Source organism: Canis lupus, chromosome 23 (assembly GCF_003254725.2).
Source record: "Canis lupus dingo isolate Sandy chromosome 23, ASM325472v2, whole genome shotgun sequence".
Lineage (NCBI taxonomy): Eukaryota > Metazoa > Chordata > Mammalia > Carnivora > Canidae > Canis > Canis lupus.
In genome coordinates, this window is record NC_064265.1 from 645,460 (window position 1) to 671,372 (window position 25,913).

The 25,913-nt window shown below is 41.3% G+C and overlaps 1 protein-coding gene across 1 annotated transcript in view; it reads right to left on the reverse strand.

Annotated features, from left to right (window-relative positions):
* The window catches only part of LOC112668863 (cystatin-9-like), a 1,128,704-nt gene that overhangs the window by 595,628 nt on the left and 507,163 nt on the right, over positions 1 to 25,913 (reverse strand). The window lies entirely within an intron of this gene.

Below are 25,913 nucleotides of genomic sequence, written 5' to 3' on the forward strand. Positions count from 1 at the left end.
TTTAGGAAGATTCTGTACTAAATCTACTTTGAGTGCTCAGGTAGACTCAAAAGGTAAAAAGCATTTCACACTTAAAGGTGGACACATGAGTATTTCACTTTGGAAGAGGTCAGCAAATGCATTCTAATCTACTCTTTGATCATAGCATGGAGAAGTATTTTGTCATGCTTTCTTGCAATGTTTTTATTTCTTCATTAAAGGAAGAGATTTTCTGATGATGAGAAAGATTTACAATCTTAGTGTTTAAGCCATACGGTCTTCTTAAGAAATGTCTATCCTTAACACTAAGATTCTGCATAATTCAGCTATAAAGCATTGGTTTTCAGCTACTCAAGAAATTGAATATATAACTGGGGTGACACCACAGTAGCAAGGCATTTGAAAAAATAAGATCAGCCTTACTGGCATTATGTTCTGTGAAGAAATATTTTTTACCTTCATCATCTCAAAAACCCATGTGAGAACCTTATCTTTGAGGATAACCTACTTTAAAGTAAAAACCAGAGAGATGTCACTATTGCCCATGTCAGTCATGGGCTGCCATGAAAAGAGAAACTCCTTGAATGTTGCAGTGGAGGAATTTGTTAAGATGAATTTGGTAGAAATGAGAAGCCACATGCTGGATAGTGAATTCCAAAGATGGGCCACAGAAGGAAACCATTATCACCCATGGGACTGAGAGACACAGAAGTGCTGGTGATGTGACCAGAACACAGATGCCGGAGTTCCTGGTAGGGAGCCTGAGCCACAGTTGGTCTACATCCCACTGGAGAGGGATTCTTGAAGTATGGAGCCACCACCAAGGATCACACAGGAAGCAGAGAGAAAGGATAAGAAATACCCTGGTTCCTCCCTTTCTTACCCTCTACCCTCCCACCAGCACCTCCCATCATCCAAACTGGCCCAGTAGCTGATTATCAGAGGAGCATGGGAAACATAGTTTTCTGCAGGACAGAGCAGGGGGAATGAGGATGGATCTGAGAACAAACCAGGAGCTGGATAGCTGTTCATTTCTTCACATGACTGAAAAGATGGGTTCTCATGGTTAAGGTGTAATATTGTACATAATTTTCACTATTGCTTTAATGCAGAATCCAGATGAAGTATTAACCACTGACAACCAGCATTCTTTGAAAGTAAGTCAGCCTGCAGTTGGCCATCCCCACAGAACCTCATTTGTTTGTTTGTTTGTTTTTTGGCTATTCCCTTGCTTCTTCCCAAGTGGCTGGACCCCCTGAGAACTGATACTGAGATGTGCAGCTTCCAGTAGGCAACAGAACCGACAGATAACTTGCTTATTCTATTTCAGGGTGTGTTTTAAGTGATAAATGGTACAAAATGCACCATGTAATTCTACCCTGAATATGCATGTCATAAGCAAAAGCTGACTAAAGCCATTCATAGCAATACTGAATATTTACCAAAATTTTTAGTGCGTTTGTGGCTATATCAAGCCGAGGCGCCAGTGGCTTTGCAAATCAATCCTGACCCAATGAGTGGTTTTCACTAGCAGTGGGCTTGACAGATACAGGTATGTTCCATTATCAGACCCACACTCTCACTGCCTTTTTCGTCCCCACAAGGTCACTGTGCTTACTCTCGGACTACACTAGAACACCAGCATGCTGGTTAGGGCAGAGACACAGATGTGCACAGCATCTCTAACCAGACAGGCTTAAGGGAACATTTGTGGAAGCACCAAACTGCTCCGTGGGCATCCCAAACTCAGGGCTTGTCAGGCCCCCCAAGATTCCAGAAAATCCCATCAATGCCCATAATGTACCTGGGGAGGACTGGACCCTATCCCACCAGTTACCCTGCATTGTTGGAGACCCACTCCCATGGTGGTTGCACAGGTTCTCTCTCAGAAACAGCCTGGCCACTCTGAGTCAGCTAACAGGGAGGAACCCTACAGCAAGGCACAGTGGGGGATCATGCACTGGATTTGCAGGTCTGCTCCACTCCATTCCTCCTGAATGCTCCACTTTGGAGACTGTTCCGCTCCAACTGGAGAAACTTGGGAAGGAAGGGTTTGGTCTCTGGGCCACAGCTCCACACTCATTGTTTTGGTTACTATGCTGCTGCCCATTAGGAACTCATCTTGGAAGCTGCAAGGGTGTTCCATTTTCTCCTGAAGACTGCTCTGGCATCAGATCATCTTTCATTCACAAGGGCATTTTATTCTTCCAGCCCTGCTCCTGTGGACTGGCCACCTCAGTGTCTCAGTTCCCTATATACCATCTTTAACCTCATAAGCCCAGCAGCGAATCAGGACATATCAGGGAACTCTGTTCCACATTGTCCTACCTCTGCCTCTTACACACTGGCTGACTCTGATGGTGTAACTTTCCTGAACCACCTTGGAAAATAAAAACAACTACCTACCTAACAGAAATGCCTGCTTTGACACGTATTACCAGGGGTAACAGAACAACCCAGATGCCCTCCATTGATATTGCATCTACTCCAGCTTCTCCCAAACTGCCCTTTGCAGTTAAGCCTCTCCTAGCTCAAAGTTAGCCAACAAGTTCTGTTCTCAAATCCAAATGGGAGAGCTCTGTTAGCAACAACACACAACATAGGGCCTACCAGCCCTAAAAGAGGAGGAAGGAATCACTAGCTATGGTAATACTTTGCCCAGGTTTGCCTCAGCAGATGAAGTCCAGGCAGAGGACAGTGCAAAGTCATATCCACTTTGGTTTCCAATACCCAGAACTAGGTCTGTACTGTTAATAACCCCTCCTGGTTTCTGGGACTTTGAAGGCATTGAAAGGCATGACAATTGAGCCACATAGCACAACCCTGGTTGAGGAATTGTTCATTTTGCTTTGTGGTTTAAATAGTCCACGATATGGTTCTCCAGGAACCAGCTGCCTGGAGATCTTTCTCAGGGCGACTCAGCAAGACCTGCAAACTGCCTGACCATCTGGGTCCCCAGGCTTCTTTGTAACAAATGTATCCATCCCAGCCTTGTCCTCTGTAGATGACTCCAACATAACAGCACATGCTACTGAAGAAAGGGAAAACTGAGACATTCACCTCTCCCCTCTTGCTGTGCTTAGCAGTAGCCTCCTGGCTCTGCAGGGCTGTGCACACCCTCAAAGGCAGATGGTCAATCATGTTCCTGGTTGCTGGGCAAAGTCCAAACACCTTTGAAAGGACAGGGCTCTTGGGTCAATCATGAAGAGCCAGGACACAGAGGTAGCCTTGGAGTGGAGGCATCCTTGGTCTTTCCAGAAGCTGCACCTTTGTCATCCAGACATTTAGATGGCAAATTCATAGTGCAGCATCTATGGCAGGATGGGGCCCATGAAGAACCAGACAGGAGCAAGAGGGCAGGCCTATCTTGTGGACGAGACATCAGGAATCCTATAACCCACTATCCTTCGTTGTTCTCTGTGTCCCAACTCTTCAGTAGTCATGGATATAGTGGCACAATGGCCAAGAGACCTTCAAATGCTTCAGTTCTGTCCTGAGCATAGCCCTAAGCCACACTTTTAGTGAGGTCTGGAGAATGGACACGTAGGACTGATGGCATATGGAAACAAAATGTCCCTTTCTTGTCTGGATGAGCACATGTCCCGGACTTCAAACTCAGTTTCAGATGGGGCTAGCACCATGAGGCTGAGCACCAGTGCTCCAAAAATACCCAGTAGGCATGAGGGGGATAGTGAGGAGGGAGAAGAGGGGAGAAGGGAGGGGACAAGGGACAATAGGAGGAAGAAGGAGGAGAAAAAGAAAGAGAGAGAGCATAGCAGGAAGGAGAACAGAGGGAAGCTACTCAAGACAGCTTTAAAAAAAAAGCATAAGCACAGCACCAAAGATCCTTTTGTTGCCCCCAAGTTTTTATTTAAATTCCAACTAGTTAACATACAGTGCAATATTAGTTTCAAGAAGATTTTTTTTCTTTTAACTTTCCTTTTAAAATTAATTGTAGGGATCCCTGGGTGGCGCAGCAGTTTGGCGCCTGCCTTTGGCCCAGGGCGCGATCCTGGAGACCCGGGATCGAATCCCACATCGGGCTCCCGGTGCATGGAGCCTGCTTCTCCCTCTGCCTGTGTCTCTGCCTCTCTCTCTCTATCTCTGTGTGACTATCATAAATAAATAAAAATTAAAAAAAAAGTTAAAAAAAATTAATTGTAAAATAAATGACAACCAAAGAAGTGAATTTAAAACACATGCATAGTTTAAAGGTTCTAATGGAAGGAGTACTGTGTGCCAGCAAATAGGGATTATTTCATCATGGAGACCTGAGGCAACAAGGGACAACTCATTACACCTTATCTGGGGTCTCACCTCCGTGCCTTCCATCTACTGCTCCTGCCCCTGGCTGCGGTGTCGCTGGCTGGCTCCAGCCTGCCTCTCTCTCCCCTCACCTCATCCTTGCCACAGCTGACATGATAACTGACTGCAGCTCAGGTTGCCTGACTGCTGCCCTCTCAGCCCTGCTTCTGGTTGCTAGTGTTCCCTTTCCCTCTCATGTAGGGGCCTCACTTTGTAGAGGCTCACAAAGGAGAGTCTCTCTTGTGATGATACCACCTGGATGCCGGGGGGGGGGGGGGATGCCCCAACAGTCCCCCAACCACACACTGGATGAGGAGCCTGACGCCACACCTCCCACCCCTCTAAAAGCTCTTCCAGGGCGGTAAGAAGGCAGGTGACAGGTGCCTATAGCTAAAGCCATTGTCAGCTAAAGCCCATCTTTAAAAGCTCTACTAGATTAGCCAAGTCAGTCCCCAAAATTCTCTTTAGTATGATGGGTACCTGATGGACTCTTCTATGGGACCTAGTTGCTGATTTCAGAACAGGAAAAAAAAATCCCTATTACAACAGTGCAGAAATTTTCTAAAAGTAAAATAAGAAAAGGTACATAAAGCACAGAATGTAGAACCTGGCATCCAACAATTTTGCAATAATTACTTATAGTCATAGCAATGACAGTGAGTGACAGAGCTTGAAGCACTACTCAGCTCTCCTGACTCTTGAGAACTAAGAGCATTTTTGCTTTTTGGGTTTTGCTTGTGATTTTCCACCATAGCCTGCTGTCTCTGTAAAATATTAGACTGCTTGAGTTCCTCTCAAGCAGAGGGTACACATCCCCAGGGCTAGTAAAGGTCAGTTATTAGTGTACAGGGACATACCTCCTTTCCTTGGCCACCAGCTTCCTTGCACCCTACATAGAATGCTACAGCCATAGAACCTGGGGACCGTCACCTCCAGGAAGGAAAAGCAGTTGCAACAGAACTGACTTTGGAAAGAAAAAATGAGGGCAACCCCGGTGGCTCAGCGGTTTAGCTCCGCCTTCAGCCCACGGCGTGATCCTGGAGACCCGGGATCAAGTCCCATGTCGGGCTCCCTGCATGGGGCCTGCTTCTCCCTCTGCCTCTCTGTCTCTGTCTCTCTCTCTCTCTTCCTGCCACCCCCCGCCATCTCTCATGAATAAGTAAATAATCTTTTAAAAAAAGGAAAAAATGATCTTGACAATGGAGATTCAGGAGGTCTATATCATCCCCACCTGCAAAAAAGAAAACACAAATTTAGACACCAATTTCAATGTGCTGCATTAGGGCCCAAGTACGGATATGGGTCGGTACTTAACCAAAATAATCAGAACAAACATTTCAGGATCTGGCTCTCTCTCTCCCACTCTTCGGAAGCCAGGGTACAAGAGGGCAGGCACATGGGTCTTATCATTAATTTTGGTTGTACTTGTTGTCATTGTCAAAGTTGACTTTTCCTGTTACTTAGAAACACACATGTTAGAGGAAGTGGAGCTGACAGTTAGTCATTCAACAAATACCCACTTTACTCCAGGAACTTGGAGAACGAACAAGAACAAGATACAAGCATAGCAATTGTTTTTGTTTTAGCTCATGAAGCCAGGTTTGAGATAGGATTTGGGCACACATCATTTATTTGGAGGATGATGTCAGACAGCTGGAGTGAGAGAAAGGATAGTAGCCAAAATAAAGGATGCTTTAAAGAACAGTCAGTGTGATGGGCCTCAGGGTTGTTCCACCAGGACCTTCTAAGGAGAATGCAGAATACACCTTAGGATTGTCCTATCCAGGGACAGTTGGGGGTGAGGGAGGCACTGACTCTGAGCCCTCCTTGGTTTGGGGACATTAATGTCCCCCGGGGACATTAATCACTGCAGCATGCTGAGCAGACTTTTGGGGGTCAGAGAAAGCTAGGAGCCCCTGATGTCTGGGGTAGCATCACTACAGGGGTACAGAGAGATGGCACAGCCATGTATGTGGGCTATTACGGCTCTGGCCATGGCAGGTCTCAGCCCAAGCTGCACACAGGAGCGTCACACTGCCTGCCTGGCAACCTGTAGTGTATATAGCACATGGAAGGCACAGACAAGTCAGGCCCAGGTTCTTTTTCTCCCCTTCTTTATGTTCCCAGTGCATCCTCCCAGGCATCTGAAAGAAGCAAGTAAGGGGACAGCTCCTGTGCAACAGGAGGGGCTCTAGAAGGTAAGGAAGTCACAGGCCAGGTTTCCAGTTCCCTTGACTTGGTGCTTCCAAGGTTTGTGACTTTGGGCAAATCTCCACAGGTTTGTAAATCATAGTTTCTTCTTCTGAAGCTTTCCACCTCTCAGGGGACACTTTCAGTTTCAAAGACTAGGGTGTGTGACAAATGCTCGGTAAATTCTGCAGTGCTCTAGGAAGGCGAATGGTTATTGCCCTGAGTTTGCGACTGTTTGTCCTCCTTTGTTTTTGTCAAGGGGAGATGACTGGAAAGAAAAAGCAAGTTTTCCATATTCATGAAGTAAACAATTCATTGAAATCTGGAAGAGAAAATGAGTGGGAAATATCAGAGAGGGTGACAGAACATGAGAGACTCCTAACTCTGGGAAACAAACAAGGGGAGGAGAGTGGGGGGATTGGGTGACTGGTGATAGGCACTGAGGGGGGCACCTGACAGGATGAGCGCTGAGTGTTACACTATATGTTGGCAAATCAAACTCCAATGAAAAATATATTAAAAAAAAAAAAAGAAATCTGGAAGAATGTTTTCACTCAATTTGGGCCAAAGTGCACGATTATCTTTTATTTATTAATGTAGTCAGGATCCTGGTGATGACTTTATTCCTGACATCTGAGGAGGTGTTTTCTTTGCTGTGAGTCAGTGGGTTAAATCAGATTTGCTGTTTATATCCTTGTGGGTTTGGGAATAGTGGAAATAATGACTCTTGTTCATGGGAAGCTGTTCCCTCCCCTTGAAGCCTATTCCTGCTGGGAACACACCCATTTGCCTGTAAGGATAAAGTTCTGTGAGCCTCCTTGTATTTTTGGCAAACAAGATGATCTGGAAGTGGGAACAATGAGCCTCTGGGGTTGGTAATAATGTGAACATTGTAGCAAGCTGCTCAGACCTGGGAGGCGACACTTTTATTTCTCCCTCCTAGCAAGCAAATGAAGCACTCACAGGCTCTGAACCCGCTGGTGTGAGGATCATGGGGACTGCCTATTGAGAAGTTTCTTTCCAAAGGCCTCTCATAATACTTCCCTGATGAGGATAAGTGTGACATCTGCCTGGAACAGGTGGGAAAACAGAAGCAGGTGGCTGACAGCCACATCTACTCATCATATTCAGGAGCTTAAAACGGTAATGATTTTAGGTTTGTGGAATAACAAATGGAAAGACTAGGAATACATTACTGTAACCAATTTCTTGACTGTCCTCCTTGACATTTTTCTATATATTCATACATATTCATTTTAGGAATTTTGAGGTTTCTTTATTTGTTTTTTGTTTGTTTGTTTAGTGGATTTGGTTTTGGTAATTGATATTATAATCATTTTACTATTTTCCAGTGTCTTTGTAATTTAACTATTTATCTAGAGACATTGTCAACATCAGTATATAACAATCTACCACATTCTTTAAAATTACTGCCTATTCTTTCTTGGAATAACTATACATCAATTCATAAGACACTCTCCAGTTGATGGATCCATTTGTTTTCCATTTTCTCTTTGAGTTGTCTGACAGTATCTTTATTAAACTTTATTAAAAATAATTTTTATCTTTTTCACAGGAATTTGTAGGATTGCATTCTGCAACCCAACATTAATATTTTGTGGTACATTCACAGGATTTTCTCTCTAGGATCTTTTATGCTGATTTTAGGTATAGGGAAAATATTAATTTTGATGCTGTCAAATTTATTAATTTGTCTTTGTGACAATAGTATTGTTTATTTTAAAAATTTTTTTTATATGTTAATTTATTTATGATAGTCACAGAGAGAGAAAGAGAGAGAGGCAGAGACACAGGCAGAGGGAGAAGCAGGCTCCATGCACCGGAAGCCCGATGTGGGATTCGATCCCGGGTCTCCAGGATCGCGCCCTGGGCCAAAGGCAGGCGCCAAACCGCTGCGCCACCCAGGGATCCCTATTTTAAAGAAAGATTTTTTTATTCCCAATGATATAAATATTCTCTTACTTTCATATTGACTAATTTTTTTGTTTGTTTGTTTAGAGATAGATTTGGATTTGTTTCATTTGTTTTTACATTTAGCTATTTAGTATACACTAGATTTCTTTTTATGAGTGATGTTGAGTGTTTTGATAACAAAACAGAAGCCAATTATCCCAACATTGCTTTTGTAATGGTTAGTAGGTCAAGTCCACATTCATTTTATATGATTTGGAAATTATTCTGAATATTCTTATGCATTTCCTTTTTCATATGAATTCTAGAATTAGCTTATCAAGGTCATGACAATTACTGATGCTATTTTAATTAGGATTGCAATAAATCTATAAACTAATTCTGGGAGAAATGATCTAATGAAAAAATGAGTCTTTTTATTCAAGTACATGGTAAAAAAACTTCATTTTATTCTGGCCTTCAATACTCTACAGGTAAGTTTAGAGTTCTAGAGATATAATATTTGCATATTATTTCTCACTTTAGTACTAGTATTCTATAATTTTGTTACCTTTATGGATGCAATCTTTTTTATTATATTGTCCTTTCATTTTTTTTATTAGATTGCTTTTAACAATAAAGTAATTCATAGTAGAGAAGAAAAAAAAGAGTGTCGTTCCTGTAATAAGTAGGACAATCAAATACAGCACATGCATTTGTTTTATGACCCTCTAGACAAACTCCCAAGGTAAGCAGTGTGGGCAGTGTGCTTCTAGCATGAAAAGCTCTATTTATATATGGATACTAATAGTTGGAATCCAGTGAACCAATTTTATATTCATATCTATCTACTTGGCCCCTCAAGTGAACTCTGGTGCAAGAAAAGTCATGTCTTAACATCTATTGAGAAAGTATAAACACTATGATGCCATAATTCTACACGCTTGGGCCCCAGCACATGGGCTCTGCAGGTTTGCTTTGGGCCTGGAATTATGCCACGGAGGCTCCAGTGCTCACCACTCTCTGATGGGAAGCTGCGAAGAAGAAGGGACACCCCAGGAAGAATGTTGTTCCTTCTATCAATCTTCTGACACTTACTTGCCTCTGAAATGCGGCCCTCTCTTAAGAGTGTGTGTGTGTGTGTCTGTGTGTGTGTGTGTGTCTGTGTGTGTATAAACATTAGCAGAGACCCACAGGTAATGGATAAGGATAGAATTACCCACTGGCAATGAGTAATGCTCAGAACCAGCTGCCAAACTAATTCTCACTAATCTCTTTCTTTTTTACCCATTTCATGACACTTTCTTGCTGCTATCATTTTCTGATTATTGTGAAACTGAGGATGTTTCCAATGTGTTTCTCAGCCATTTGTTATTTATTCTTCTGTGTTTGCCTATGGATATCCTTTGTACATGTTTTCATTGTGCTGATTGCCTTTCTCTTACAATATTTAGACATTTATATTTTATATATTTAATATATGCACTGCAAATACTTTTCTTCACAAAGTGTGTTGCCTATTTTTAACAGATTTATGGAGGTATAATTTATATACCACATTAATTCTCTGTTGGTAAAAGTACAACTCAGTGATTTCTAGTAAGTTTTCAGAGTTGTGCAACCATGACCGCAATACGGTTTTAGGACACTTCCATCACTGTGGGAAGAATTCTTATGACTATTTTCAGTCCATACCATCCCCATTCCCAGTCCCAGGCCTTTTTTGGACATTTCCCATGCAATGCAATCATACATGTAGTGTTTTACATTTAACTTCTTAGTATAATGTTCTAGCATTCATCTACATGTTGTATGTAGCATGTATCAATATTTCACTCCTTTTTTTGTTAACAAATAATATTCCAATGTATAGCTAGCCAAAATTTTTATCTATTCACCAACTAATAAATATTTGGATCATTTCCAATTTTTGCCTATTGTGATTAATACTACTATAAATATTTGCACATATCTTTTTATTTCTCTTAGATTCCTATTTACTAATAGAATTATTGATGCATGTGGAAAATTTATGTGCAACTTCTTGTGAAACTCTTTTCTAAAGTGGCTGTGCCATTTTGTATTCCAACCAGCAATGTATAAAGTTTCTAGTTGCTCCATGTTCTTGTCAACACTTGTTATTGTCAGCCTCTTATGACAGCCATCTAGTTGTGGTTTTAAAATGCATTTCTCCAATGCCTAATAATGCTGAACATCTTTTCATGTGTTTATTGGCCATTGTAAGATGTCTCTTCAAATATTTTGCTCATTTTTATTCAGTTTTTTTTTTTAATTTATGATAGTCGCACAGAGAGAGAGAGAGAGAGAGGCAGAGACACAGGCAGAGGGAGAAGCAGGCTCCATGCACCGGGAGCCCGACGTGGGATTCGATCCCCGGTCTCCAGGACCGCACCCTGGGCCAAAGGCAGGCGCTAAACCGCTGCGCCACCCAGGGATCCCTTTTTATTCACTGTATTCAAAATGAGTTGTAGGGATCCCTGGGTGGCGCAGCGGTTTGGCGCCTGCCTTTGGCCCAGGGCGCGATCCTGGAGACCCGGGATCGAATCCCACGTCGGGCTCCCGGTGCATGGAGCCTGCTTCTCCCTCTGCCTGTGTCTCTGCCTCTCTCTCTCTCACTGTGTGCCTATCATAAATAAATAAAAATTTAAAAAAATGAGTTGTAAGAATACTTTATATATAATGGATACAAATCTAGTATAAAACATATGATTTGTCAGAAAGACAATCCAAGGGCACCTGGGTGGCTCAGTCAGTTAAGTGTCTGCCTTCAGCTCAGGTCATAATCCCAAAGACTTGGGTTTGAGCCCTGTATTGGGCTTCCTGCTCAGTGGGGACCCTGCTCCTCCCTCTCCTTCTGCCCTCTGGCTCCTGCTCTCTCTCTCTCTCTCTCTCTCACTCTTTCTCTATCCCAAATAAATAAATAAACTCTTCAAAAAAATAAATAAAAATATTTTTAAAAAATGAAAGACAATCCAGTCTTGTCTTTTTATTTTCTTCATAGTATCTTTTGAAGGGAAATAGTTTTTAAATTTGCAGAAGGTCTAGTTCATCAAAGTTTATTTATGGATTACCCTTTGGTGTCATAGCTAAGAATTTATTGCCAAACAAAATGTCATGAAGATTTTCTCATAAATTTTCTTTTAAAAGTTCTATAGTTATTTTACTCAAGTTTAGTTAACATATGGTATTATATTAGTTTTAGGCATATAATATAGAGTCCAACAACTCTATACACTTCTCAGTACTCATCATGATAAGCATACTCTTAATCTCCATCATTATTTCACCCATCCTCCCACCCACTTCCCCTCTGACAATCAACAGTTTGTTCTCTGTATTTAAGAAACTATTTTTGTCTCTTTTTCTTTTGTTCATTTGTTTTGTTTCTTACAATTCCAAATATGAATGAAATCATAGATTTGTCTTTCTCTGACTGATTTATTTCAAGTTAGCATTATACCCTCCAAGTCCATCCATGTTATCACAAATGACAAGATTCCATCCTTTTTAAGGCTTATTAGTAGTCCATTGTGTGTGTGTGCGCGCGCGTGTGTGTACACCACATCCTCTTTATCCATTCATCTATTGGTGGACACTTAGCTTCCATTTCTTGACTATCATAATAATGCTACAATGAACATAGGGCTGCATATATATTTTTTTCAAATCAATATTTTCATTTTCTTTGAATAAATTCCCAGAAGTGTGATTGCTGGATCATATGGTAATTCTATTTTTAATTTTCCAAGGAACCTCCATACTGTTTTCATATTAGCTGTACCAATTTACCACCAGCAGTGCGCAAGAGTTCTTTTCTCCATATCTTTGCCAACATTTGTTATTTCTTGTCTTTTGATACAAACCATTTTTACAGGTGAGAAGTGATATCTCACTGTGCTTGCCTTTATTGTGAATTATTTGTGGTTAGCATATAGAAATACAACTGAGTTTTGTATTTTGATCTTGTATCTTTTGCTTAATTCACTTGTCAGTTCTAGTAAGATTTTTTTAATAATAAATTTATTTTTTATTGGTGTTCAATTTTCCAACATAAAGAATAACACCCAGTGCTCATCCCGTCAAGTGCCTACCTCAGTGCCCATCACCCAGTCACCCCCACCCCCCGCCCTCCTCCCCTTCCACCACCCCTAGTTCGTTTCCCAGAGTTAGGAGTCTCTCATGTTCTGTCTCCCTTTCTGATATTTCCCACTCATTTTCTAGTAAGATTTTAAATGTGTAAATATTTTAGGATTTGCTACATAGAGATAAATGTGATAATCCTGTCTGTGAACAAATATAGTTTTGCGTCTTTTCCATTTAGTGTGTCTTTTATTTCATTTTCTTCTCTGATTACACTGCCTAGAACCCCCAGTACAATGATGAAAGATGGTGAGAGTAAACATCTTTGCCTTATTCCTGATCTTCAGGGCTGTGATACAATAATAAATAAGAGAGAGAGAGAGAGAGAGTTCCTAAATCCCCAGAATTTTATGAGTGATAGGAGCATCTCTTGCTCTAAGTAGGCCCTCAGATAGTTCCAGGACAGGGTCACCAGAAACCGAAGTACGATTTCAGGGTTGGAACTTCCAGCCCCACCCCACCTCCAGGAAGGAAGAAAGACTAGGGGTTGAGTCAAATCACCAATGCTAATGATTTAATCACTTGTGCTTACCCAATGAAAGCTCCATAAAAACCCTTAGGCAGCAGGGTTTTAGAGAGCTTCCAGGTCATAAACTCATCCATGTGTCAGGAGGGTAGGGGCCCCAGCACCCTGGACAGCAGCTCCTGTGCTTGAGACTCTTCTGGACCTCACCTTATGTACCTCTTCAGCTAGCTGCTCCATCTGGATCATTGATAATAAACCGATAATAGTAAGTAAAATGCCTTCCAAGTTCTGTGAGCTGTTCTAGAAATTATAGAACTTAACTTGTGACTGGTGTCTGAAGTGGGGGCAGTCTTGAGGGGCTGAACCCTTAACCTGTGGGGTCTGTGCAGACTTGAGGGGCTGAACCCTTAAGCTGTGGGGTCTGTCAGTAGTCAGTGTCAAAACTGAATTGACTTGTAGGACATCCAGCTGGTGTCCAGAGAATTGGAGAATTAGTGTAGAGAAAAGAAAACATACTTAGTGTCAGAAGTATTGTGGCCAGTCTTTGATCATCAAACATGTTAACTGTAGGTTTTTCATAGTGGTCTTCTGTCAGATTGAGAAAATTTCCTTCTGTGCTTTGTAGGTTGTATTTTTTTTTAAGATTTTTATCTATTTATTCATGAGACACAGAGAGAGAGAGGCAGAGACACAAGCAGAGACACAAGCAGAGGGAGAAGCAGCCTCCCCACAGGGAGCCCAATGTGGAACTGGATCCCGGGACTCAGGGACTGAGTCACCCAGGGGTCCCACTGGTTGTATTTAATCACAGAATTATTATTTGTTTTCCCTTATTTCTGTAAGAAATATAGATATAGATATAAATATAATATATAATATATAAACAAAACTATATACATAAATATAAACAAAATTAACTTCAATTGTATCAATAAAAAGAGGTTACTATGTTTCTTGTCACCACTTCTTCTGTCCCATTTTTAAGTGTTGAGCTTAATGTCCTTCTGGAGTATATCTTTCAGTATTTTAAAGAAAGATTCTTTTTTTTTTAAGTTCTTGTAAAGGAGATTTCCTTCAAAGAGGTGGTAAATTTTCTGAATTTCTTTCTTAAAACAATCTTTATTTAGTACTTCTACTAGAATAATACGTTATCTGGCTGTACAGTTTTAGGTTCATATTCTTTCCACTTAGAGATTGTTTAAGCATATTTCGCCATTGTTTTCTTGTCAATGAGAAATTTCCTGATGTCAATTAGATTTTCTGTCTCTCTTTCTCATCCCCACCCCCAGGGGCCTTTAGGGCATCTCTCCATTCTTAGTTTTCTAAGATCCTCTACACTGTGCCCTATTTTATGTCCCACACACAATGTTCAATAGACCATTTTGATCTAAGGAGTCATGACTTGCTCAGCTCTGGAAGTGTTTGCTTCATTTTTGACCATTCCCCTCCAGTCTCCCGGTCCTCTCTTTGTGGATTTCCAACTGGGTCATTTAATTTCAGCTTACTGCAAGCTGACAGCATGGTAAAACCCTGTACACAAGAATGAACGACTGGGCAAGATTCTCAGAATCTTGTCAATTCAATTAAGTAAGCCTCAACTAAATTTCCTGGGAAGGGTGTCATAAAATAATTAAATTTCCCATTGTAAATGGACTTTCTGAAGATTAAACTTTCAGGGACAGCATGAAATTAATAAATTACGGTTTATGGGAAACATGATAGTTCATTTCTTTCAAACTTTTATCAAACCAATCACTCTTTCCTGGGGTACTTATGCAGATGAGCATAAGGCATACAAAGGATATATATGTAAGATTTCTTCAGATTATTGCATAATTTCTTCAATTGATGCCTCTTTCTTAGTTTAGACATTTATTGTGATGGGTTTGCTTTCTTTTCCTTTTAAGACATGTCCACTGACAAATGGAAATATATTGTGAATATAATTTAATAACCAAGCTTCAATGGTAAAAACCATTCATTCATTTTATGGGACATTTCAAGTTTTATGCAAGAGGCAGCTGGAGTTTTATTAAGCACATCGATTATTAATTCATCACACTTACAAGACTTATTTGCTTATTTTCCATATTATCTCTGTCTAGTAGTTGAATTGAGTTGCTTTTTATTACACTGGTTTTCACTGTGATAATAAAGCATAAAAACAATGAGAGTTTTCATTCTCCTGTCCTCCCTTTCCTTCAGTTTAGTCGAGGACCAGAGTCTGAGGTGGAAGGAAAGAGAGACAGAGAAGATATATAGGGAAACAGAGACCTTTGCACCACTCACAAGTGAGTCAGGAATCTGTATAATGGAATAGGAGCACCCCACAATCCATCCCTGGACCAAAACCCACCACTGCTGCTCACCTGCATGTGTCACAATCATAAGTGAGGCCCTCTATACCTCTCCAGCTTGCTAGATCTTTCTTACCTGCTGTGCTTCCCCCTGAAATCCCTGCCAATTGTGTCTGTATCTCTATCTGATTTGACTTCTCTTTTAAGACACATCTCAAAACCCTTTTCATCAAGAAGTCTTCTCTGAAGCTAATTTGCCTGGCATTTCCCTTTATAAATGTGTATAACATTTATAGGCCTCAAAATAGCAACAAAAATGATTTCACTAGGAGGCCAGGCAAGATGGCAGAAGAGTAGGGTCCCAAATCACCTGTCCCCAACTTACCTAGATAACTTACAAATCATCCTGAAAACCTACAAATTCAGCCTGAGATTTAAAGGGAGAACAGCTGGAACACTACAGAGAGAAGAGTTTGCACTTTTAACAAGGTAGGAAGAGGGGAAAATTTTTTAAAAAAATAAATAAATAATCAAGTGGGGGAAGGGCCCCCACGAGGAGCTGGGCTAAGGCCAAGCGGAAAAGCCTCCAGGACAGGAAAGCCCAGCCCCGGAGAAGCAGAACTTTTAAAACTCCGCACCAGATTCTTCCCGGGGGAAAGGCACTCATAGGGAACTCGAGCAGGATCCTAGAGGGGCAGTGGAGCGTCCAGGCTCCCGGGGTCACTAACAGAGGGTGTGCCGCCAGGGAAGAGCTCGCCACACACCGTGGGCCAAGCTTGGTAAAGGGCTGGAGCGCGCGCCAGGTGGGGCCTCAAGAGAAGCTTAGGCAGAGTGTCTGGGCAGAGGGACTGCATGGCCCGGGGAGTGCAATTCCAGCGGTGCAGGTCCCTGAGCCCAGGGCGCCAGGAGACACAGCCCAAGATCCTGTGGACAGGCGGAGACCAGGAGGACACAGGACAGCGACAGTGAGGACGCTCCTGCCGCCAGGTGTGCCGGAGCTGTGCAGATCAGCACCCCTGCTGCTCCGGGAGCATCCACAGTTCAGACTGGAAGCTGCGGTAGTTACTGGGGGAGCTGACTCCAGGGCTAGGGAGCTGGCCACCGCCAGTGTTGTTGTTCCTCCTTGTGTCACCTTGTGCCTTGGACGGAGTGGGACCCCAGGGAACAGGGGCCTCACAGGATAAACAGCTCCCACTGAGCCATGCACCTGGCAGGAGGGCGGGCGGAGCAGCTCCCTCAGGTGCACACACCTGAGAATGCAACAGCAGGCCCTTTCCCCAGAAGACAAGCTGGAAGGACAGGGGAAAGCAAGTTCTTGACTGAGCAGCACTGGAAAGCTCCAGAGGAAGTGGAGGAATTTACAGTATATAGAACCAGAGGATACCCCTCTTTGTTTTCTGTTTTTGTTTGTTTGTTTGTTTTTTATTTTTTTTCTTCCCTTTTCCAGTACAACTCATTTTTAGCTGCTCCACACTGAGGAAAATGACTAGAAAGAACTCACCACAAAAGAAAAAATCAGAAACAGTACTTTCTCCCACAGAGTTACAGATTTGGATTACAATTCGATGTCAGAAAGCCAATTCAGAAGCACAATTATAAAGCTACTGGTGGCTCTGGAAAAAAACATAAAGGGTTCAAGAGACTTCATTAATGCAGAATTTAGATCTAATCAGGCAAAAGTTAAAAATTAATTAAATGAGATGCAATCCAAACTGGAGGACCAAAAACGAGAGTTAATGAGGTAGAAAAAAGAGTGAGTGACATAGAAGACAAGCTGATGACAAGGAAGGAAGCTGAGGAAAAAAGAGAAAAACAATTAAAAGACCATGAGGAAAGGTTAAGGGAAATAAATGACAGCCTCAGAAGGAAAAATCTACGTTTAATTGGGGTTTCAGAGGGCGCCAAAAGGGACAGAGGGCCAGAATATGAATTTGAACAAATCATAGCTGAGAACTGCCCTAACTTGGGGGAGGGAAATAGGCATTCAGATCTAGGAGATAAAGAGATCCCTGCCTAAAATCAATAAAAACCATTCAACACCTTGACATCTAATAGTGACACTTGAAAATTCCAAAGATAAAGAGAAGATCCTTAAAGCAGCAAGAGACAAGACATCCCTAACTTATATGGGGAGAAATATTAGATTAACAGCAGACCTCTACACAGAGACCTGGAAGGCCAGAAAGGGCTGGCAGGATATATTCAGGGTCTTAAATGAGAAGAACAAATATGCAGCCAAGAATATTTTATCCAGAAAGGCTCTCATTCAGAATAGAAGGAGAGATAAAGAGCCTCCAAGATAGGCAGAAACTGAAAGAATATGCCACCAAAAAACCAGCTCTGCAAGAAATATTAAGGGGGACCTTGTAAAAGAAAGAGGAAGCCCAAAGAAACAATACACAAAAACAGGGACTGAATAGGTATTAGGATGACACTGAATTCATATCTTTCAATAGTAACTCTAAACATGAATGGACTAAATGATGCCATCAAAAGACGCAGAATTTCAGACTGATTAAAAAAAGCAAGACCCATCTATTTGCTGTCTACAAGAGACTCATTTTAGATGTAAGGACACCTACAGCATGAAAATAAAAGGTTGGAGGACCATTTACCATTCAAATGATCCTCAAAAGCAAGGTGGGGGTAGTAATCCTCATATCAGATAAATAAAGCTTATCCCAAAGACTGTAGTAAGACACGAAGAGGGACACTGTATCATACTTAAAGGGTCTATACAATAAGAGACCTAACAATCATGAATATTTATGGCTTAATGTGGGAGCTGCCAACCATCTCAATCAATTAATAACCAAAGTAAAGAGATACTTAGATAATAACACACTGATAGTAGAGGACTTCAACACGGCACTTTCTGCAAATGACAGATTCTAAGCACAACATCTCCAAAGAAACAAGAGCTTTAAACGATACACTGGACCAGAAGGATTTCACAGATATTTACAGAACTTTACATCCAAACCCAACTAAATACACGTTCTTCTTAAGTGCACATGGAACTTTCTCCAGAATAGATACAAATCAGGTCGCAAATCAGGTCTTAACCAATACCAAAAGACTGGGATTGTTCCCCTGCATATTTTCAGACCACAATGCTTTGAAACTTGAACTAAATCACAAGAAGAAATTTGGAAGAAACTCAAATACGTGGAGGTTAAAGACCATCCTGCTAAAAGATGAAAGGGTCAACCAGAAAACTAGAGAAGAATTAAAACGATTCATGGAAACTAATGAGAATGAAGATACAACCATTCAAAATCGCTGGGATACAGCAAAAGTAGTCCTAAGAGGGAAATACATCGCAATACAAGCATCCCCTCAAAAACTGGAAAAAATTCAAATACGCAAGCTAACCTTGCACCTGATGGAACTGGAGAAAGAACAGCAAATAAAACCTACAGGGATCCCTGGGTGGTGCAGCGGTTTGGCGCCTGCCTTTGGCCCAGGGCGCGATCCTGGAGACCCGGGATCGAGTCCCACATCAGGCTCCCGGTGCATGGAGCCTGCTTTTCCCTCTGCCTGTGTCTCTGCCTCTCTCTTTCTCTCTCTCTCTCTCTCTCTGTGACTATCATAAATAAAAAAAAAAAACTACACCCAGCAGAAGAAGAGAGTTAACAAAGATTTGAGCAGAACTCAATGAAACAGAGACCAGAAGAACTGTAGAACAGATCAACAAAACCGAGAGTTGGTTTTTTGAAAGAATTAATAAGATAGATAAACCACTACCCAGCCTTATTAAAAACAGAAGAGAAAAGACTCTAATTAATAAAATCATGAATGAAAAAGGAGAGATCACCAATACCAAGGAAATACAAATGATTTTAAAAACGTATTATGAGCAGCTACACACCAACAAATTAGGTAATCGAGAAGAAATGGACACATTTCTGAAAAAGCACAAACTACCAAAACTGGAACAAGAAGAAATAGAAAACCTGAACAGGCCAATAACCAGGGAGGAAATTGAAGCAGTCATCAAAAACCTCAAGACACAAAAGTCCAGGGCCAGATGGCTTCCCAGGGGAATTCTATCAAACGTTGAAAGAAGAAACCATACCTATCCTACTAGAGCTGTTTGGAAAGATAGAAAGAGATGGAGTACTTCCAAACTCGTTCTATGAGGCCAGCCTCACCTTAATTCCAAAACCAAACAAAGACCCCACCAAAAAGGAGAATTACAGACCAATATCCCTGATGAACATGGACGCAAAGCTTCTCAACAAGATACTAGCCGATAGGATCCAACAATACATTAAGAAAATTAACACCAGGACAAAGTGGGATTTATCCCCGGGATGCAAGGCTGGTTCAACACTCATAAAGCAATCAATGTGATAGATCATAGCCACAAGAGAAAAAACAAGAACCATATGATCCTCTCATGAGGTGCAGAGAAAGCATTTGACAAAATACAGCATCCATTCCTGATCAAAACTCTTCAGAGTGTAGTGATAGAGGAAACACTCTTCAGCATCTTAAAAGCCATCTATAAGAAGCCCACAGCAAATATCATTCTCAATGGGGAAGCACTGGGAGCCTTTCCTCTAAGATCAGGAACAAGACAGGGATGTCCACTCTCACCACTGCTATTCAACATAGTACTGGAAGTCCTGCCTCAGCAATCAGACAACAAAAAGAAATTAAAGGCATTCAAATTGACCAAGAAGAAGTCAAACTCTCCCTCTTCGCAGATGACATGGTACTGTACATAGAAAACTCAAAAGACTCAACCCCAAGATTGCTAGACCTCATACACAATTTGTCAGTGTAGAAGGATACAAAATCAATGCCCAGATTAGTGGCATTTCTGTACACTAACAATGAAACTGAAGGAAGTGAAATTAAGGAATCAATTTCATTTACAATTGCACCCAAAAGCATAGGATACCAAGAAATAAATGGAGTCAAAGAGGTAAAGGATCTATACCCTAAAAACTGTAGAACACTTCTGAAAGAAATTGAGGAAGATGGAAAAATAGTCCATTCTCATGGATTGGAAGAATTAATATTGTGGAAATGTCAATGTTACCCAGGGCAATTTACAAATTCAATGCAATCCCTAACAAAATACCATGGACTTTCTTCAGAGAGTTGAAACAAATCATCTTAAGGTTTGTGTGGAATCAGAAAAGACCCCGAATAGCCAGGGGAATTTTAAAAAAGAAAACCATAGCTGGGGGCATCACAATGCCAGATTTCAGGCTGTACTACAAAGCTGTGGTCATCAAGACAGTGTGGTACTGGCACAAAAACAGACACATAGATCAATGGAACAGAATAGAGAACCCAGAAATGGGCCCTCAACTCTATGGTCAACTAATATTTGACAAAGCATGCAAGACTCTCCACTGGAAAAAGCACAGTCTCTTCAACAAATGGTGCTGGGAAAATTGGACAGTCACACACAGAAGAATGAAACTAGACCATTCTCTTACACAGGACACAAAGATAAACTCTGAATGGATGAAAGCTCTAAATGGGAGACAAGAATGAATCAAAATCCTAGAGGAGAACATAGGCAACACTCTTTTTGAACTTGGCCACAGTAACTTCTTGCAAGATTCACCTATGAAGGATGGGGAACAAAAGCCAAAATGAAATATTGGGACTTAATCAAAATAAAAAGCTTCTGCACAGCAAAAAAAAAAAAAATAGTCAACAAAACTAAAAGACAACCTGTAGAATGGGAGAAGATATTTGCAAATGACCTATCAGATAATGGACTAGTATCCAAGATCTATGAAGAACTTATTAAACTCAACAGCAAAGAAACAAACAATCCTATCATGAAATGGGCAAAAGACATGAAGAGAAATCTCACAGAGGAAGACATAGACATGGCCAACAAACACATGAAAAATGCTCTGCTTCACTGGCCATCTGGGAAATACAAATCAAAACCACAATGAGATACCACCTCACACCAGTGAGAATGGGGGAAATCAACAAAGCAGGAAACCACAAATGTTGGAGAGGATGTGGAGAAAGGGGAACCCTCTTGCACTGTTGGTGGGAATGTGAACTGGTGCAGCCACTCTGGAAAACTGTGTGGAGGTTCCTCAAAGAGTTAAAAATAGATCTTCCCTACGACCCAGCAATTGCACTGTTGGGGATTTACCCCAAAGATACAGATGTAGTGAAATGCCGGGACACCTGCACCCGGATGTTTCTAGCAGCAATGGCCACAATAGCCAAACTGTGGAAGGAGCCTTGGTGTCCATCGAAAGATGAATGGATAAAGAAGATATGGTTTATGTATACAATGGAATATTCCTCAGCCATTAGAAATGACAAATACCCACCATTTGCTTCAACATGGATGGACCTGGAGGGTATTATGCTGAGTGAAGTAACTCAATTGGAGAAGGACAAACATAGTATGGTCTCATTCATTTGGGGAACATAAAAAATATCAAATGCAATAAAGGTGAAAGGAGAGTAAATGAGTGGGAAATATCAGTGAGGGTGACAGAACATGAGAGACTCCTAACTGGGAAATGAACAAGGGGTAGTGGGAAGGGAGGTGGGGGAGCGGTTGGATTGACTGGGTGACAGGCCACTGTGGGGGGCTCTTGATGGGATGAGCACTGGGTGTTATGCTATATGTTGGCAAATTGTACTCCAATAAAATTTTTTTTAATGATTTCACTATAGAATATAGTCTCCCTGCTCATAGAGATCCTTGAAGACAGATATATAATCCGTTTGGTGTCTTCTACATAAATCACCTGGGACAGTTTCCCACTTCTCTTTTGTCATTTGATCAAGTGTTTACCTTTCAATTGTGTTTAATAGAAAGAGGTGTAGAACTTATACCTGAAAAGCATGAGTTTGAAAGTCACTTCCCCACCTTACTAGCTGGGGTTTTTCTGAGCTTTGGTTTTCTCATTAGCTTGGTGAGGAAACAATAAAAACCTTACAAGACTACTGTTATTATCAATGAAGACAATGCCGGTAAAAAACCTTTATGAGGTGCAATGGATAACATAAATATGATCATCATTAATTCATCTGATTACATCGTAGAGAAACGGTCAGTTGAGTCCTGAGGCTTTATTAAATGTCTGTATAACATCTCCTAACCTCATTCACTAGAAGTTAGTAACACAGGGATTTGCATCTTTTTGTACCCAGTGATGGGGAGCTGAGAGAAGGGGAGAAGGCTAGGATGGGAGGCATATGTACCACACAAAGGGCTTAGGTTTCAAGGTCACAGAAATGGCTCAAATCCTATGTCTGACACTTTCTTGCTGTGTGGTCCTACACAAGTTATTTGACTTATCTAATCCTCACTGTACTCATCTGTAAAATGGATGTAGCTGTGAGGAAGCTATAATTCACAAACCAGTTCCCTTTATCTTGGACACTCATGATAAAGCTGTATTTCCCACCCTGCCCCCATGTAGTTCTGTTGGGAACGTGGGACTTCTATATGCTGGGATTATATATGCTGCTTCCAGTCCTGGCCATAAACTCCCTTTCAAGATCTCTACATTAACTCTTCCCCACCCATAACAACTGTAACAGTTAGCTTTTACTGAATAAAAAATCAACAGCCCTTCATTTTTGCTCATGTATCTCTAGGTCCCCTGGGTAGTTCTGCTGATATGGGCCAGCCTCAGATCTTGGATAGGCTTGCCCATGCTTTAGGAGCCAGCTGGCAGCTCAGCCCAGGTCCCAACAGCCTAGAATGGTCTCTCTTACCTGACTGGTGGTTGTTTTGCTATCAGCTGGAGGTAACAGATGACTGGGCCACTTACCTGATTATCCGGCAGGTGAGCCTGTGTCTATTCACATTGAAGTGGAAGAGTTTGAAGAGTGATAGCAGGAACTCCTAAGGCACAACTCAGAATCCCAGCAACACACCTTCTACACCAGGTGCTGGCCAAATCAAGTCCCAAGGTAAACCTAGGTTCAAGGGGTGGGAAAATAGTTTCCACCTGCTGGTGAGACAAGTTATGAAGAATTATGTTCATTTCTACAATCTACCACAACAGCATGCAGGAAAGACAACAAGGTTATGAGACAGCAACATCACAGGCCTTCCTGCTGATTGCACTCAGTTGTGATGTGTGTACCCAGTGAATCCTTGTACTATGCCCCTGAAAGTGGTGCTGCTTGTTAAAGAGGTCTATTTATTCTAATGAATACAGTATGGGATAAAGGACTGTTTGCTCACAAAACTCTTGTAAGGGCTGAATAAGGAAAGCTGTGGAAAGTGCTAACACAGCATCTCACATGTGCTCAATATATGGTGGCTATATTAATTATTTATTTTATTACTATTAGCATTGCAGTTAAGGATTTTGACAAAAAGGTCCCCAACAGTGCTATAGTTATGTGTCTTGATGATCACATGTCTCCAGGGTCCCACACAGCAGAGTTTAGAGGAAAAACTGGATAAATGCTCCCTGACAACCTGGGGGTTCTGTCATTAGAACAACCAAAAAGAAGTCAGCAAAGAAACCCTTCTCTAAACCTGCACAAAGCTTTGCTCCCTTCTGCCTTTACAAACAGGAAACCAAGACCCTCACCAGTGATCCCTATGATATTGCTACTGACCCAAAGGAAAAGACCCCAGATCTATCTTCCCTTCACCTTTATGATTCTAGGTTATGGAAGGAAGAAATCAGACAACACTTGGCAAGAATCAGTGGGCCTTAATAGGGGCAGTAAACATATTTCTAAACCAATAAATACTAAATGTTGAGCAAAGGAAGTTAAATAAAAGTAAGTACACAGGGTAAGATTGCAGAACACATGCCATATGATTTCATTTAAATAAAAACTAATTTATGCTGCCAATATCAGTATAGTGACCCACTTTTGGGAAGCAAGAAGTGATGGGGAGAAGGCACATAAAGGGCTGATGTTCTGTTTCTTGACTTGGGTACTGGTTACACAGTTATGTGCTCTTTCTGAGATTATTTAAGCTATACATTTATGAATGGTGTGTATTCTGCATCTATATTTCATATCAAAAGAAAAGCTTAAAGAGAACATGTGCTTTGATAATTTTTAATCAGTTAAGACATTGGTATATCATTACTAGTAATGCATTAAATATGTATTAGTAAAATACTTGTGAAATTATATCAATTAAATCACATTTATCTTTAAAAAGATAAAAGAATCATTCTAAAAAAATCTAGGGGGCATGATTTTTGTTGCAGTTCACAACTTTTTTATTTTGCTAGAAGGCAGCTCCCTCACTACCTCCCCATGCTCAACTGTAAACCAGTGCCACCCTTATACACACATGCACATGGGCGCTTTTTTTTTTTTTTTTGGCAAATCCAGACATAACAGTCAACTAGTTGAACCTTATAAATTATTATGACTTTAAGGATCACAACTTTTCTTAAATCTCAGTTTCTGCTTTCCCTTTTTATTTGCCAATTTAACTATTTGTTCCTTACCTGAACTTGATTCCTGTTGTTTCCTTTGGCCTAAAGGACATAGTCCTTACTTCTCTTGGTCCATTTCATGATAAAAGGAATATCATCAAAAAGGCCATATGATGGTGAGTTTACTTACCACCTCTCAACTCCCACATTCCATACCCAAAAGCTTCAAGAGATGATATAGCAAGTTCCTGGTGGGTAGAAGATGCTCAGAGAACTGATGATTAAATACATCCAATACCTTGGAGCCAGCAATCACACATTGACAGGTTTGGGAATGAATCTCTGATAACTACCATCATGTTAAACTCACAAAATTCTACTTTTTAGTAACAAATGGGCATCCTCCGGCATTTTTCATGTGAGATAAGATATCATGTGAGAGAGAAAACACATTAGAAGAAGGATATTAAGCTAGCTTTTTCTAAACCACATGATTTCTCACATTTGCCAGTTGGCCCAGCTTGACTGTCATTTATAGAGACTCCCCTATTTATCCTTTAACCCCCAAGAAAGAACAGCTCTGACTTCTTTCCTCTTGCCTCTTGGTAGAGATAAGTAGAATATAATCAGCTTTCCTCATTTTCAATAATAAATCAATCAGTTTATACATTGCACTGGAGATTTGAGCCTTGAGCTTTGCAATTGGCCCTAACACAATAGGTGAACAAGGCTTCTCATTCTTCTTCTCGGCTCCAGATCAAGCTTTCTCTTGAAAGCTTCAGGTTCCCCCCAAAAGCAGACCTTGGGAGAACAGTTTAGTTGCAGATAGTTTACTTGGGAGGTGATGCCAGAAGGCTTGATAAGAGAGAAAAATGAGGGAGAAGGAAGTTTGAAAGCCAACAAAGGAGTTAATGATTTATGTAGGGGATGATGAGGCTTCATCCTGCTGGAGACTCTCCATGAAAGCCTCAGAATTTTCTTACTGGGAGACAGGGAACCTGGAATATTTATCCAATGACTCTTGCCCCTCAAAGGTTAAGGGTTGCCCCTGGGGGGTATTAAATCTTTGGCACTTCCAGGATTTTCTGCAAGTGTCTGGGCAAGCTGCCATAATGCTGCAGAAGGCCTCAGGCAGGAACGCAAACCCATGCAGGTGTGTGAGGTGGGGCGCTATCAATACACGTGCAATTGACCATCGCTGCCATGGGTGAATTTGGACACAAGTCAAAGGGATGC